The sequence below is a fragment of the Mizuhopecten yessoensis genome, unplaced genomic scaffold (genome assembly GCF_002113885.1).
Source record: "Mizuhopecten yessoensis strain PY_sf001 unplaced genomic scaffold, ASM211388v2 scaffold6163, whole genome shotgun sequence".
NCBI lineage: Eukaryota > Metazoa > Mollusca > Bivalvia > Pectinida > Pectinidae > Mizuhopecten > Mizuhopecten yessoensis.
The window spans coordinates 388,949-404,728 of NW_018406412.1; the positions used below are offsets into that span (position 1 = coordinate 388,949).

The window sequence follows — 15,780 nt, forward strand, 5'->3', positions numbered from 1 at the left end:
TGCGTCGGCCGGGAGTCGAACCCGGATCGACTGCTTGGAAGGCAACCATGCTGACCGTTACACCACCGACGCTTGTGTCATTATTGGTTCAGAACTGACATCGTGAGAGTAACGTTATTAAATGCACTCTTTTAGCTCAATTTCAAATTGTGACAGATTGGTGCATTTATTAATTGGCACACCCGCTAAAATGAAATAGAAAACAATAAACAGAAATTTCAATTGGCGCAATCATAATTTAGCGCATTTTTATTTAAACCTCGAAAGGCGCGAACAAGGATCTGGTATAGTGAATTAGGGACTGATCTTGAGAGATCGGTAAAACAATGTTGCGCAGAGACTAATACTTTGCTTCAGTAAATATTTTTAGTAATATCCGTGCTTACCTCATTCACCCCGGAGACACAAATGAACCCTCCAATTCAAAGGTTGGAATATATCATTATGAAAATTCAGGGGTGAATGAGTTAAGTTACTTTATTGGAAATAACATACTATTTAAGTGTAATAGTACACTTGTACCGAATGAATATAAAAAATGTACAAACGGTTTGTAATCAACTAGAAACCTTACACATATATTGTGATATGATGTATTTGTTAATGGATAGTAGGAGAGAAACTTATCAAAGAGAATTTATGTAAAAATATTTGATTACGATATACCTTCTATATAAGTAGTTATATAATAAGGGTATGAAACACTCCTATACTTTCCTACCCTGTTACCTCCGACATACATCCTATACATGCTTTCGATACCTCCTATTCCTCCATCTATATCTCATTTTGACCCCCTTTACCTCGTTATACAATCCCTATATAACAGGGCGAGATGTTACAGAACTAAATTACTCTCATCTAACGTTCAGATTGACACCATCAAAATTGAAGAAAGCAGCAGCTGTCAACAGTCAGCAGAATCTTTCCCAATCGAGCGGATTGTTAATTAAGGCTTCACCAAGAAATCAACGTATTAAAAGTTAAGGACAAGGTGGCAGTTTATTCAAGAGAAGGAGGAAAGGAAGTGTTTGGTTAGATTTTTTGGAGACGATCCTGGCTGTGTCACCAGGATCTACATTTAATTTATGTCTTTGACGAAAGTTAGTATCTATGGACAGTGTCACAGACCGCTGCAGTGTTCGTCATCTTTACCCGGGATATATCGACGAAACAAAACCTGTGGACAACGTCACAGACAGCTGCAGTTTTCGTCATCTTTTACCAGGGGTGCATCCACGTCACGTGGTTAAATGTTGTAATTGTGCGGATACCATTGCCGATTGGCCAGAAATCCATCGTTAGCTTCCATATAAACTCGCCTGTAACGGATGTTTTCTTCAACAGCTTTGGCGATTTCGTTCATGCTACATGTGTGGTGTCTCTTTAAAACATTGGAATTACTTTGTCGACATCAAAACATGAGAATGACAAACAACAGTATTTGTGAGTATTTTTCTAAACAAATAAATTAAAATCAGCAAAATTAATGTGCGTCGGCCGGGAGTGGACTACTTGGAAGGCAACCATGCTAACTGTTACACCACCGACGTATGTATCTTTATTGAACCTCAATTGGCGTAATTATAATTTAGCGCAATATGTATTTAAATCGCAAAAAAATACAACCGCTAACACGTTAACGCTCCATCAAGAATATGTTCGTTACTAACTGCATTCGTACTATCGGTTACGCCGTCAAAATGAAAGTCAACCCTTATCCAAATCCTTCCAACAGCTACGATGATGTAAGGTTGGTCTGTGTTTACGATGTTTGAGCTATGCACGGATACTTTTAAGTGGCATCATACTCCGAAATCCGCATCTTGTGATTCCACAATAGTGAAAATATTCAAACCAGACACCAGCGCCAACCATTTCAAACTGATCCTCATTCTGTTTCAAAGCTGGTTTCAATAAATTCTAATTTCCAATTCTTGTCCCCTAACATGATCAAAGTTCAGTTACCAAATTGTATAGATACAATCACAATGTTTGTGTCTAACATTCATCGGTTAAGCAGAGAACAGTACACGCTATTTTAAAGAACTTTGAATTATTTCAGTTAAACCATTAGCTCGTTTGGAATATCATGAACTCCTTGCTAGATGTTGACTGTGACGGATTAACTCATATCACAGCGTTTCCAAATATACAGATGATGAATGTAATGGGCAACTTTATGGTTGCCTTGTTGATCTCATTTAGAAAATTACTATTTCTTTTTGTGAAACGAAGGTCGATGCTTTTTATTATGTTCTTAAGTGTCTTGAGGTTGTCAACTTCCGAATTTCCGATGTGAGAACGTAACATTTTTATGATGTGATCAAGCTTTACATGGTATTTGATATTGAGAAAGCAGAACAACTTGGTCTTATTCCATTTGTGTGGTCGGGTGATGCAGTGGATAGTGCATTTGCCTTTCACCGAGGCGGCCGGGGTTTGATTCTCCGATCGAACGAGAAAGAGTAGGGGGTCACCTGCCCGACCACCCGGGTTTTCTCCGGGTACATCAGGGCCAGCAAGAGTGATTAATATAAGTTGAAATAACCTGTTTCATAATTGTTGTAAAATAAATAAAGTTTATATATATTCTTCTTGTACCATTCCGTGTATTTTCATGAAAATGTATTAGTTATTAACCTTATTTAATATGAAAAGGCAAAGCCTTAAAAGAGCGAAGCTTTTGTTGATCTCTGATATTTACTGATTCAGAATACTGCTTTCAGAATGCGATAAGATAAACTTTATTTAAGGTCAACAAGTTGAGGAATAACAATAAAACACAAGCTCTAATGAGAGTAACGACATAACAATAGGGAAAACCGGACAAGTTCGACTTTTTTTTTATGAAAGTCCGTTTTAGGAAGTATGGCAGCACGTCCGTTTTTGAACATAATCTAACTTTTCCTGTCGGAAGATTGGATGGCCGAACGAGCCCCGCCATGGGGAAAGTTCGGACAACCATTCGGGTAAGTTCGGACTCCTTTGGAATCAGTTTAATTATGACGTCATAAAGCATGCAACATCAGATTTTACCGCCAATTTTACGACGTTTTATGTGTTGACTACAAGGGCAGACCTTGTCACGGTATTATTGGCCGAACCTGTTCAGGCCCAAATTGATATTTCAAAAAATTCTTATCGTACAGCAATATGGTAGTGAGTGATTGGCTTGGCCTTTATGTATTATCATTTGAAGCTGTCAGTGTGTTACACGTTTGACTGTAAAAAAACTAGCAATTCCGTTTCAAAAAGTTCGCACAACTAGAAGCGAGATCATGATTTTCTCTCCACCCTCTCAAAAGTAATTTTCTCCTGTTAAGTAATTTTACATTAGAGTTTTCTTTGCCATTTTATCGTTCAATGCCCAGCCAACTAAACTGCTAAGATCCTTAAAGATGTAAATATTAGCTCAAAAACAAAAATATCAGGGGTGGCCGAACTTGCCCCGATTTACCGTATGTAGATTTTTGTATCATTGATGATTGGTAAAAATGTATTCACAATATCTTTTTAACATCAATGACGCCATTTTATTCCAGTCAAAGCTAAAGTAGATATTAATTCTTATGTGTAACGTATATGATGGGTCGGGTGGCGCAGTGGATAGCGCGCTCGTGTTCACCAAGATGGCCGGATTCAATCCCGGTCACCTGCCCGATCACGCGGGTTTTCTTCGGATACTCTAGCTTCCTCCCACATTAAGAATTAAATCCTCTGCGTGCCACCGTCAGGGCACAAAAAGACTGATTGAGATAAGTTTTGGAAAAAACTGTTAAGTAATTGCTATAGAAAAAGTGCATATTACATATTTGACAATTAGTCTCAGAAAATGTATAGAGATGTTAGTTAAAAACTTAAATTAAAAAAAACACATTGTAATACTTTAATGTAACTGAGATCGTCGTTATATCGATATGTAGTCTCAATTACTGTTCCATCCTGAAACACCGTATTGAATATCAAATTTTGTAACTGTCACCGAGGTTTGACCGGTAATGATGTCAAATAGAATTTAACACTTTCTGTCTGTAACTAGTTATAAATCGGCACGCGTTGTGAAAAAAAGTAATACGTTGCTGAAAAAGGGCGTTGAACTCTGATTAGTTGTCTGGAAAATTGTTGTTAATTTCGTCATAAATGCATTAACCATTGTTTCTTTTACGAGTGGTGGTGCATAAATAAATTATGTAAAGTCTATAACCAGAATTTCAAAATTTGTTAAAAAAAAAATCATATTCTCAACAAACGGAAATTAAAAGCTGATGAAATTTTAATATGATGAAAACATAAATGTACACGTTGACCTATTGACTTAATGCCGGCTCGTTTTGAAGATATCTCCCGGTAGAAATATTAACAGAACCTGGTTGATGACAAGAAGGATCTCCAGAAATTATCTCCATTTTTACTTTTTGTGCCAGTGACAAAAACTGAAATACAAAAAAAATCTTGAAGCGCCGACAAAGATGCAACGGACATCAGAATTTACCGGTTATTTTTCATCCTTCCGGAAATAACCGATGAAGGCCGATGGATTGTGGCGTGTTTGTGACGTCATATTATGATAATCTCCGAACGAAGTTTCATGCCTGTTAGTGTCAGATTTTATGTGATATACTTTTTGATTCAGAATGTATATCAGTTTTTATCTCAATAAACAAGTAATAAAATATGAAGATTGTTTTCCCTATATGAAGATGTTCATGTATGGGTTGAAACACAGTTGTCTTTGTTTCAAGGATACACTTCCTGTTTCCCCACTGGACGTCTACTTCCGGACGAAAAGAAATAAAGGCAAGGTGTAGTAAGAGGAAGCAACTCTGTTTACGCACGCATGTGTTACATTCAAAATTTACGTAATGATGAATGTCAGTCACTATTACTTCAAATGACTACATTAATTGATAATTCTGACGAAGAAATGGGCAATTTAAATAAGGCTGTAGAGAAATTTAACGAAGCCCTGTGTAAAGCAGCTGACCCAATCATGTCAAAGTCACTCATTATAGGTCTAATAATAATTATAAAACCAATCATGAAAGGAAGAGTAATATCCCTTGGTATTGTGAGAAATGCGAGGAGATAAGGTCATTGTTTTTCGACAAATTGAATTTGTACCGACGGGTCAGTTCTGATGAGAATAGAGTTCATATGGTAAAGGCGAGGAACGAGTTTAAAAAAGAGGCCAGGAAATGTCGTTTAAAGTATGACGCTGCAAAGACGTCAAAATTATTAAAAAATTAGAGCCAGTAATTCCAAAGAGCATTGGAAGTTACTGAAAGAATCATGCATGAAAGGTTCTAATTTAAATATAAGTGTTGATGAATTCGCAAAGTTTTTCAGTTCTATTAACAACCCGGATGATCCCTTTTTCACGCCCGATGAGGATGTTGTAAACTTTGTTGACAGATATTTGAATGATGAATTACAAGTAATGTTTGATGAGCTCAATGATAATATTACTAGAGGAGAAATTAATGAAGCTTTAGGACAGCTTAAAAACGGGGAAAGTGCGGGGCCAGATTTAGTGTTAAATGAGTTTTTGAGTCGGGGGCGTAACATTTTATTACCGCATTTGGATGTTTTATTCAATGCTATTTTTAGAAAGGGGGAATTCACCACTCTTTTGGACAGAAGGTTATGTAATACCTTTTTATAAGAAAGGTAAGAAATCAGAGGTCGGTAATTACAGATGCCTTACTTTATTAAGTGTAGTTGGGAAACTATTTACAAAGATTTTAAATAGTCGGCTCATAAAATGGGCTGAAATATATAGTGTGTATGTAGATGCAGAAGCCGGTTTTAGAGCTGGTCATAATACAGTCGATCATATCTTTATTTTACATGTTTTGTTAATAGCAAAAAAACGTTATTCTGTACTTTTGTAGATTTTTAGAAAACTTTCGATTATGTAGTACGAGATCATCTGTGGTTGCAGTTAATTACATTAGGAATTAATGTGGAAAAATCTAAAGTGATGGTGTTCAGGAATGGAGGAAGATTACCAGAAAATTTAAGGTTTTACTTGGGTGAGGATGAGATGCAGATAGTTAAGAAGTTTTCATTTTTAGGGGTTGCTTTTACTCCAGGTGGGTCGTTTTCTGAAGCCCAATTAACTTTATCGGGCCAAGGCTCGAAATCTTTATTTCAATTAGAAAAACAGTTACAAAAATTTATAAATTTAACACCAAAACATGCGTATGGTTTGTTTGATAAACTAGTACGTCCCGTATTGAGTTACGGATGTGAAGTTTGGGGTTTTCATTCGGCGATGACGATAGAAAAACTGCACTTGAAATCTTGTAAGCGGTTACTCGGAGTTAAATCTTCTACGCAAAACAATTTTGTTTATGGAGAACTAGGTTCTCTTCCCCTTAAATTTAAAAGATACGTTCAAATTATGAAATATTGGTTAAAAATTGTTCATTAACAGAAGAACGTTTTAGTCCAGTCAGTCTATGGTGAGCTTTATACACGAGCGGAAACGTCACGTGTGATAAATTGGGCAAAGTTAGTGAACAATTTATTATGTACTTATGGTTTCGGATATATATGGATTGAACAAGGAGTTGGATATGGAAATGTATTTTTTGAATTATTTCAGACCAGAGTGAGGGATATTTTTATACAGGATAGGCATAGTGCTCTTGTTGACTCGCCAAGAGCAAGATGTTATATACGTTTATCAAATGAGTTTGGTTATAAGAAATATCTTGATATAGTAAACGTTAAAACAAATAGAAAATCTTTAACAGCGCTTCGCATATCTGCCCATAAATTAAATATAGAAACAGGGAGATGGCAAAGAACTATACCTGCAGAAATGCGATATTTAAGTGTGTGTACTAAACTTGAAGATGAATATCATTTGTTATGGAATGCCCGTTATACTCTGAAATTAGATCAAAATTGTTGAAAACAAAATATTACTGTAGTCCAAATATGGACAAATTTGTTGAAATTGTTTCTTCAGAAAACAATTTTATTATTAGAAATTTAGCTATGTTTATTAACAAAGCAAATGAAATTAGACATGAAATTTTGTTTAATGTGTAAATCAAATTAATTCCTTGCATCCTTCGCTTCACATTAATTTTTTGTTAAAGTCTATTTCATCCTGTGTTCATGCTTATTATTGTGAATGAATATGTTCCTTGTAAATGTGTGTTATTTTGCTGCTATAAAATTCATGTAAATAGGTTTTATTATTGCCATTATGTCATTGTCATGTTTAAATGACAAAGGCATTGTTGCCTATTGCAAATTGAATAAACGGCTTCATATGTGTTACCGTTAAAGAGCTACGCTCTTATTATATAATATACAGCATACGGTAGTAATTACAGCCTACCCAATAGCTAACCAACACCAACTGTCCTGTCCAACAGCGATAAATTTCTAGATATATTGACTTGTGTGTCTTCAAAGATTTAATAAAATATCAAAACATAAGTAGGCACATGAAATATACCAAAAAAAATATGTCAAGCCTCCAGTGAGAATTGAACTCACGACCCCTGGTTTACAAGACCAGTGCTCTAACCACTGAGCTATGGAGGCGATATTTACATACAAATTATCTTTAACTTTCTAAGTGTAATTGACTAACAGCTGTGACCCGCGGGTCTTTTGATATTAATGGAAATCAATGTTCTAGTGTTGAAGTGACATATTTTAATTCTTCTGTCTCTCTCCTAACAAATAGATATTGCTATTTTGTACTACTCAACATCAAATAAAATTCTCATACGAATTTACTACCATCTTTTTCTTTATTCATTTATTTTCTTGTATTCATATTTTGTAATTGAGTAGAGATATCTACGCCCCATCAAACAATAAAAAGGAGAAAGGCAGTTATTTAGAACTGATACATTTCTAGAAAAGGAAAGATTTATTTCCTGCATGACTTCCAGATGCACCCAATTGTAATTAGTATTGACTTATTGTGACAGAGACAGTGCAAATCAAAGATGTCACCGAATCTCAGAAACATTGATTTATATCAATAGTAGAACCGCCGTGCGCATCACAGCTGCTTATCAATTATACTTAAATACATAAGTCACACGATTTGTTTTCTAAGTCGCCTCCATAGCTCAGTGGTTAGAGCACTGGTCGTGAGTTCGATCCTCACTGGAGGCTTTGTAATATATTTTTCATGAAATTATAAATCTTTACCAGTATTATTTTTACACATTTCATATGCAACGTTTTTCACAGCTGGTTTATTATAAAAACTGTTTCGTTACGGTTTAAGTCCGAATGTATAATTTTGATGAATTTTTGTATTGCGTTTTGTTTAATAGTAATAAACAAATGAAAACATACCATCAAAAACATTTATCAGAACAGTCTGTACTATATTGGGTTAAGGAGGAAAATACAAACATTGAATTGTGATTGAGGTGAAAACATATCTTCTAGGACAAATTGTTACCAATCAGACTGTTGTAAAAAGTATTTCAGTCGGACATAATCAAAGCAACTCTACAAAGATGACCGTAAAATACACATGTGATTTATTATTTCCTTATACGAAGATTTGGTTTGATTTGGTTTAAAATATGTCAAATATATAGATTTATCATAGTATGGCATTGCCTCTCGATAACCCTACCAAACTCAGTTGGCATTCATATAGGCTATGAATGCCATTGACCGGTTTTTGACATCATCATTATTATGACGTCATTATTGTTATGTTGGATATCTCTGATCCTTACCGGGCGATGGCTTTTCTATTCATTAAACAAGCTTGCACGATGCATACATTATTTGAACTAACTGCTGAAAAACAATAAATGTAATTTTTGTTTTTTATGAGATTAACAGATTCCGAAAATTGTACTTTCAGTTGTCATTCATAGACAATATGAATGCCAACTGAAAACAGTTCAATGCTTGAATGATTACACTGTACCATATCGGAACATTGTCCTTATTGGACTCGTCAGTGATACTACAGGCCAAAAATACCAAAACTGGTATAAACTACTGTTGAAACAGACGAAAGGTGCACAAAGCACCTAAGTAATACATATTTTAAAAGTTATAGGTGTACTTCTTTATTTCAAATAATACTGTTTATACGTTTTTACGTTATGATCCATCACTCAACAGAGATAATAATAGGTAGTAAGGTTACAGCAAACCTCGGATACTAAGAAATTCACCAGCAGAGCCTACCACCTTATGGTTTGAAAATGCAAAGTAAGTTAAATTTCGTGTTGACCCACTGTATACTCCAGAAATGGATTTATTAGAATCTTTAAACAATCTTCTCCTCTCCTCAATTTTGTTTTCTTTATTAGACCTTTCGACTTATCCACTCTTAATACTTTTCCTGCCAGGCGATTAATGAAGATGAGTGTTAAATATTTTGAGAACATTTTGAGAAATTAACGACGGAGGCCAAAATGAAATATTTTGACAACGAAATCGTGAGAATGACTGAGCTTCTGATTAACAATATATTTGTTGGCAATACTTGCAGACTATTCAAATTCCTTTGGGATTGCACCGTGCCCGCCTTTTGACCAACTTGTTTTGTTTCCATATGATATGGATATACAAAACAAAACAATAAAAATATTGACTGCTACCAAAGTATTTGGCAAGTCCTTCAATTTCAGTTTCGGATATATCGGAGTTATATTGTTTCAAAAATAAAAAAATAATGGAACAGGTGGATAGTATATCTCCTCCCGAAATTGCAATCAAGGTTACTATAGACTCCTACTTTTTCCACTTTTCTCGATCTTAATCAACGACATGACGAGCAGGAGTGGCTTTCTACGTTATGTACTACCTTATACGATAAGCGTGCCGATTTTGCTTTTTCTCTGTCGTGTTGGAAGTGTGGGTTGGCGTTTGACCATTCATCGCACATTTTTTTACTTTCGGAACGAAATGACAAAATAAATTTGAGCAAATATCTCTCTGAAAAATTGATTAAAATCAACAAAAACAGAGCTGACCGTTACACCACCGACGCTTGTGTTGTTTCAGAACTTTTATCGTGAGCGTAAGTTTATTTTGATGCACTCAAATGTTAGCGCATTTACAAATTGTGACATATTGATGCATTGATGAATTGGCACACACCCAGAAAATGCAATGGAAAACAATACACAGTAATTTCAATTTTAGAATTATATGATATAATTAATTCATTGGTATTCAACTGATTAGGTTCTGTCACCGAGGCATTTGAATAAACTCGCAACAACTATCAGTTAAGGAACCTTAATAGTTCCAGCAATCAGGATCAGAATCACTACATAAAACGTAGTGCGTCAGTGGTGTAACGGTCAGCATGGTTGCCTTCCAAGGAGTCGAACACGCCGGCCGACGCACACTATTTTGTTGATTTAAATCAATTTTTCAGAGAGATATTGTTCATATGTTATTTCGTTCCGAAAGTAAAAACAAAGTGCGATGAATAATCCAACTCAAAGCCACCAAAGGTCATATAGCGTAGTACATAATGTAGAAAGCCACTCCTGCTCGTCGTGTCGTTAATTAAGATCGAGAAAAGTGGCAAAAGAGAGATTTTGCTCAGATGTATTAGAATATTCTGTTCAGCAACACATATTTAAACACCTACCAAATATAGTTCAGTTAATTATACTTTGAGTTATAAATTATAACCGTTCATAGCTACTTTAACTCGAAAGGACTATATATTTGTCTGTGGATGAAGCCAGTTCGAGATCAGGTATATGTACTCAGGGTCAATAGGAATATCTTCTCTAAAGAAATGATAAAAAGATAGACTGCTAAACAACACTAATAAAACTCTGACGGCTGGAGCATATCTTCATATAATATTACAGTTAGTAAGTTGCGATTGTATGATGTATAAACCACAAACTTACTTATAGCGTGAAATTGGAATGATTATGTTGATTGTCATGAATTATATAAGTATACCTGTATATATTTACAATATTGTATTTATAGTTGAAGGCATATGGACGACATACAGGAAAGAACCTGTCCCTTTGCTAGTAATATATTAGTCCGAAATAGTCATCTCCTCTCCTTTCACTTGTTTTGATGTAAATATCTCCACTCTATCAAAAACAAGGAATGAATACACGTAAATAAATAAACAAAAATATAAGAGATAGTTATTTCGGATTAGACATATATTTGATGTAGAGGAACTCAAAATAGCAATACTTCCTTATCATAAGAAAGACAAAATAAATTAAAGATGCCACCTCAACGCGTATACATGTATGTTGTTACAATAATAATTACAATTGCTTGCATCTGAAAGTCAAAAGGATATAACCTTTCCCTCTGCTAGAAATATATCAGTCCTAAATAACTGTCTTTCTCCTTTTGATTGTTTGAAGGGGCATAGATATCTCCACTCAATAACAAGATATGAATACAAGAAAACAAATAAATAAATGAATAAAGAAAAAGGAGATAGTAAATTCGTATGAGAATTATATTTGATGTTGAGGAGCAAACATTGCAATATATATTTATAAGGAGAGAGACAGAAGAAATCAAAGATGCAACCTCCACACTAGAACAATGATTTCCATTGAATGCAGAGACGCCCCGCGGATCACAGCTGTTAGTCAATAACATTTAGTAAGTTAAATATATATGTACATATCGCCTCCATAGCTCAGTGGTTAGAGCACTGGTCTTGTAAACCAGGGGTCGTGAGTTCGATCCTCACTGGAGGCTTGAAATTAATTTTTGGTACATGTCCTGTATATATTTCATGTGTCTTCCTATATGTTTTGATATGTTATTGAAATAGAAAGTTCATAATTGTTTTACATCGAAATTTGATGGGTTCGGTGTTAAGATTTCCCAGCAGACTGTAAGCATTTCTATTGGAATAACATGAGCCAATCTTCTGGCCGATTTGTTTCTGATTTCATATGAAGCCTGAATAATTTCATCTTTACTTTTAACATGCCTAACAGGGTCGGCTTACTACTAAGCTGTAGGATAAACAGGACTTTTTTCGATTTTCCAATAGCGTATTTCCCCTTTCTTTATACCAACATCCCTGCTTCCCTACCTACAATGTTTCATGTCGCAGTTAAACCATAAGCTTGTTTTGACTATAATGAACTCCTTGTTAGATGTAGACTGCTGACGGATAAGCTCAGATCACAGGGTCTCCAAAGATACAGATTGATGAAAGTAATGGGCAGGTTTTATGGTAGCCTTGTTGGTCTGGCTTTGAAAACTGCTATTTCTTTGTGTGATACGAAGGTTGATTTTTAGATGATGTTCTTGTGTCTTGTGATTGTAAATATCCGAACTGCCGATTTGAGAACGTGACATTTATATGATGTGATCAAGATTTACATGGTAGTTGATGTTGAGAAAGCAGAACAACCTTACCCTTCCGGAACACCCTTTCGGGTGGTCGGCAATGGATAGCGCATTTGCCTTTCACCGAGTTTGATTCTCCGATAGAACGTGAAAATGTATGGGGTCACCTGCCCGACTACGTGGGTTTTCTCCGGGTACATCAGGGCCAGCAAGAGGGATTAATATAAGTTGAAATGACTTGTTTTATAATTGTTGTAAAATAAATAAAGTTTGTATTTATCACGTAATCGACCTGTTATCCAGTGAATTCGCCAGTGTAATATTTTAACAAAAGTCAGTAATGTAATCTACTCTGGAGCGTTTTTCATTGGCTGTGCCAGTCAGAAATCGATTGTGACATCATAATAGGGACAATGACGTGACGTCATCAATTGTGAATGGCGCAACAAAATGGCTGTCTACGTTTGATTAAGCCCTGTACATTTTGGCTTTAAAACCTGTCAAAATATAGGTTTTCTGAGTTATGTGATAAAAAATATCTTTAAAAAGAATCATGTCATATGAGCCTTTAGGAAACTCGTCTCGAAGTTATATAGTCTTAAAACTCGTTTCATAAAATAGCATATGAAATGAAAACTCATTTGAGATCCCATATATATTCTTTACCATTTTGTGCATTTTCATGAAATTCTTTCAATTTTGAGGAGATTACGGTTTTATTGACACTTCTCTTGTTGTTTTTCAGGCATTTTTAAAATCTTATTGTAATCAAATGCTTGTATTTAATACCACCTCTTTCTAATAGTTGTCGTCAAATATAGCTTGGTGTTATGAGTATTAACACGTATAGGCTATATTCGAAATACTTCATTTCATCCGGATCGAGGACTCAACGGACCGCCGGCAAACGCAACAAAACACTTTCTTTCAATTATGTAAGACACGAATCGTTATTCATGACATGACGAATATCTTGGCTGGTTCTAGACATCACATTAACTTGTTTGTGATGTATTAGTTAATAACCGTATTTATCAATTAATATAAAGCATAGTTTATGGTAGTAATTGCAGCTTACCCAATAGCTATCCAACACCAACTAATATGTTATGTTACAACACCGTTAGATTTCTAGATATATTGACTTGTGTGTCTTCAAAATTTCAATAAAATATCAAAACAGAGGTTGACACGTGAAATATACACAGGTGATATACCAAAACATAATATCAAGCCTCCAGTGAAAGTTGAACTCATGACCCCTGGTTTACAAGTCCAGTGCTCTAACCACTGAGCTATGGAGGCGATATGTACATACACTTATCTTTAACTTACTTATTGTTATTGACTAACAGCTGTGATCCGCGGGTCTTTTGATATTAATAGAAATGAATGTTCTAGTGTTGAAGTAACATCTTGATTTTTACTGTCTCTCTCCTAACAAATAGATATTGCTATTTTGTGCTACTCAACATCAAATAAAATTCTCATACGAATTTACTACTTCCTGTTTCTTTATTCATTTATTTTCTTGTATTCATATTTTGTAATTGATTGGAGATATCTACGCCCCTTCAAACAACTAAAAGGAGAAAGGCAGTTATTTAGGACTGATACATTTCTAGCAAAAAGGAAGGATTATTTCTTGTATAACCTTATTGTAAAACATTACAAATATCTTAATTTATGATAATCAACATAGACATTCCAATATCACGCTATTAGCAATACTGTGGTTAAAAATTCATTTTAGTGTAACTTACTTATTTTAATATTATATGAACACAGAAACCATCTTATTAATTTTTATTTCATATTTACTAATAAATACGGGGTTTTTGTATATGCGATACGACACAATTGCTCTAACCCATATCAGCCCTCGCCGTATCACACCCCAAAACCCGTATCAGCCCCCACCGTGTCACACCCCAAAACCCGTATCAGCCCGCAAAACCCATATCACATCCCGTTTGGAAAAAAAATCGTTTTTCAATATTTCAAAAATAATAATAAATCATAAGATAGTAGTTTTTATTACTAAGAATGTAATAAACAGAATAAAACACGCCTTTTTCCATATCACACCCAGTGTCAACCCTCGACCAATATCAGCCCACGGGCCTTCGGCCCTGGGGCTGATATTGCAGTCTCGAGTTGATACTGGGTGTGATATGGAAAAAGGCATGTATTATTCTCTATAGATAAGATATCACTTTTGACTTTGAGTACATATTTCTTGATAGTAATCATGTTGACTCTTGATATTGATAATACTAACCCTGATGTCATTTTATTTAAACATAAACATATTGCATAAGGTATTTGTTGAAATTCAAAAAGAGAAACAGTCATGTCAACCGAAAAAGTTTCATTTCCATTCAACACATAAGTACATAAAGGCCCTCCTTAAATCCTCTTTAGAGTAACTTTATTGCTTAATTTGCATACTATATTACATGTTGACAGTTGTGCAGATTTATTCATGTGTAAATCGCTGTGAATCTTAGTGATAATCATGCATGTACCATATTTAGGTGTACAGTTCGTTTTGACCGATGAACGCAATCAATTAAGATAGCTCGAATTTCAAATTAACCTATTTTTGTTCTTTTCCACGTCTCATATGGATTTTCATTGCCGCGGATATGATCAAATTAGTATTTCCTTATACGAATTACTATTATTCTTTTAATTACTGTGAAGACCAAAGCTTTCAATAATCGATCGTTACTTAGCTTTATGTCCAAATCTGCATTCTCCTTTTTGTTCGAATTCAGTCCAGTTTTGGGCCTACTTCGTTCGTTATAACTAATAACCTCGGATCAAAAACTCAGAAAAATCACTCTGCTGCTGCTGTGCTCCTCCTCCTCCTTCTGCAACTACTTGACTGCTGCTGTTGTTGTTGTTTCCTCCTCCTCTTCAACCTGTACTGCTGCTGCTGGTCCCCTCCCTTGTCTGCGGCTGCTGCTGCTGTGCTCCTTCTCCTCCTCTCCTCCTCTTCCTCAAGCTATTTGACTACTGCTGATGTGCTCCTTCTCCTCCTCTCCTCCTCTTCCTCCTCTTCCTCTCCTCTTCCTCCTCTTCCTCTCCTCTTCCTCCCGCTACAAGACTACTGCTGCTGTTCTCCTCTTCCTCCTCTTTATTGAGTTTTCCGCCACCGCCGGGGCTACAAATATCGCCGCCGCAAAACTGCTGCTGATGGTATTGCTGCTGGATAATAGTTTGTTAATTGGCGGACTACTTCTCTTTCAGTAAGCGTTGACACAAAAGGATCATTAGTCAATGCATTATTATTGGTAAATATTGTCTCCTCCTCCTCCTCCTCCTCCTCCTCCTCAAGCTACTTGGCTGCTGCACTTCCTCCGCGACCTCATATACCCTACAAAAGGCCGTGACAAATGTGGACTGAACAGTGTGTACAATAGAGGGTGGAGAGACAGGTCGTCTCAGAATGGT

General features: G+C 35.5%; 4 non-coding genes across 4 annotated transcripts; 1 reads left to right on the forward strand and 3 right to left on the reverse strand.

The window, feature by feature from the left end:
* Trnag-ucc lies at nt 1-72 on the reverse strand. Its single transcript has one exon. It is a non-coding gene; the product is annotated as a tRNA-Gly (tRNA).
* Nucleotides 73-7,493: 7,421 nt separating this feature from the next.
* On the reverse strand, nt 7,494-7,566 carry Trnat-ugu. The gene has a single exon. It is a non-coding gene; the product is annotated as a tRNA-Thr (tRNA).
* A 4,079-nt stretch (nt 7,567-11,645) lies between these two features.
* On the forward strand, nt 11,646-11,718 carry Trnat-ugu. The gene has a single exon. It is a non-coding gene; the product is annotated as a tRNA-Thr (tRNA).
* Nucleotides 11,719-13,553: 1,835 nt separating this feature from the next.
* Nucleotides 13,554-13,626, reverse strand: Trnat-ugu. Its single transcript has one exon. It is a non-coding gene; the product is annotated as a tRNA-Thr (tRNA).
* Between the last annotated feature and the right edge of the window lie 2,154 nt (nt 13,627-15,780).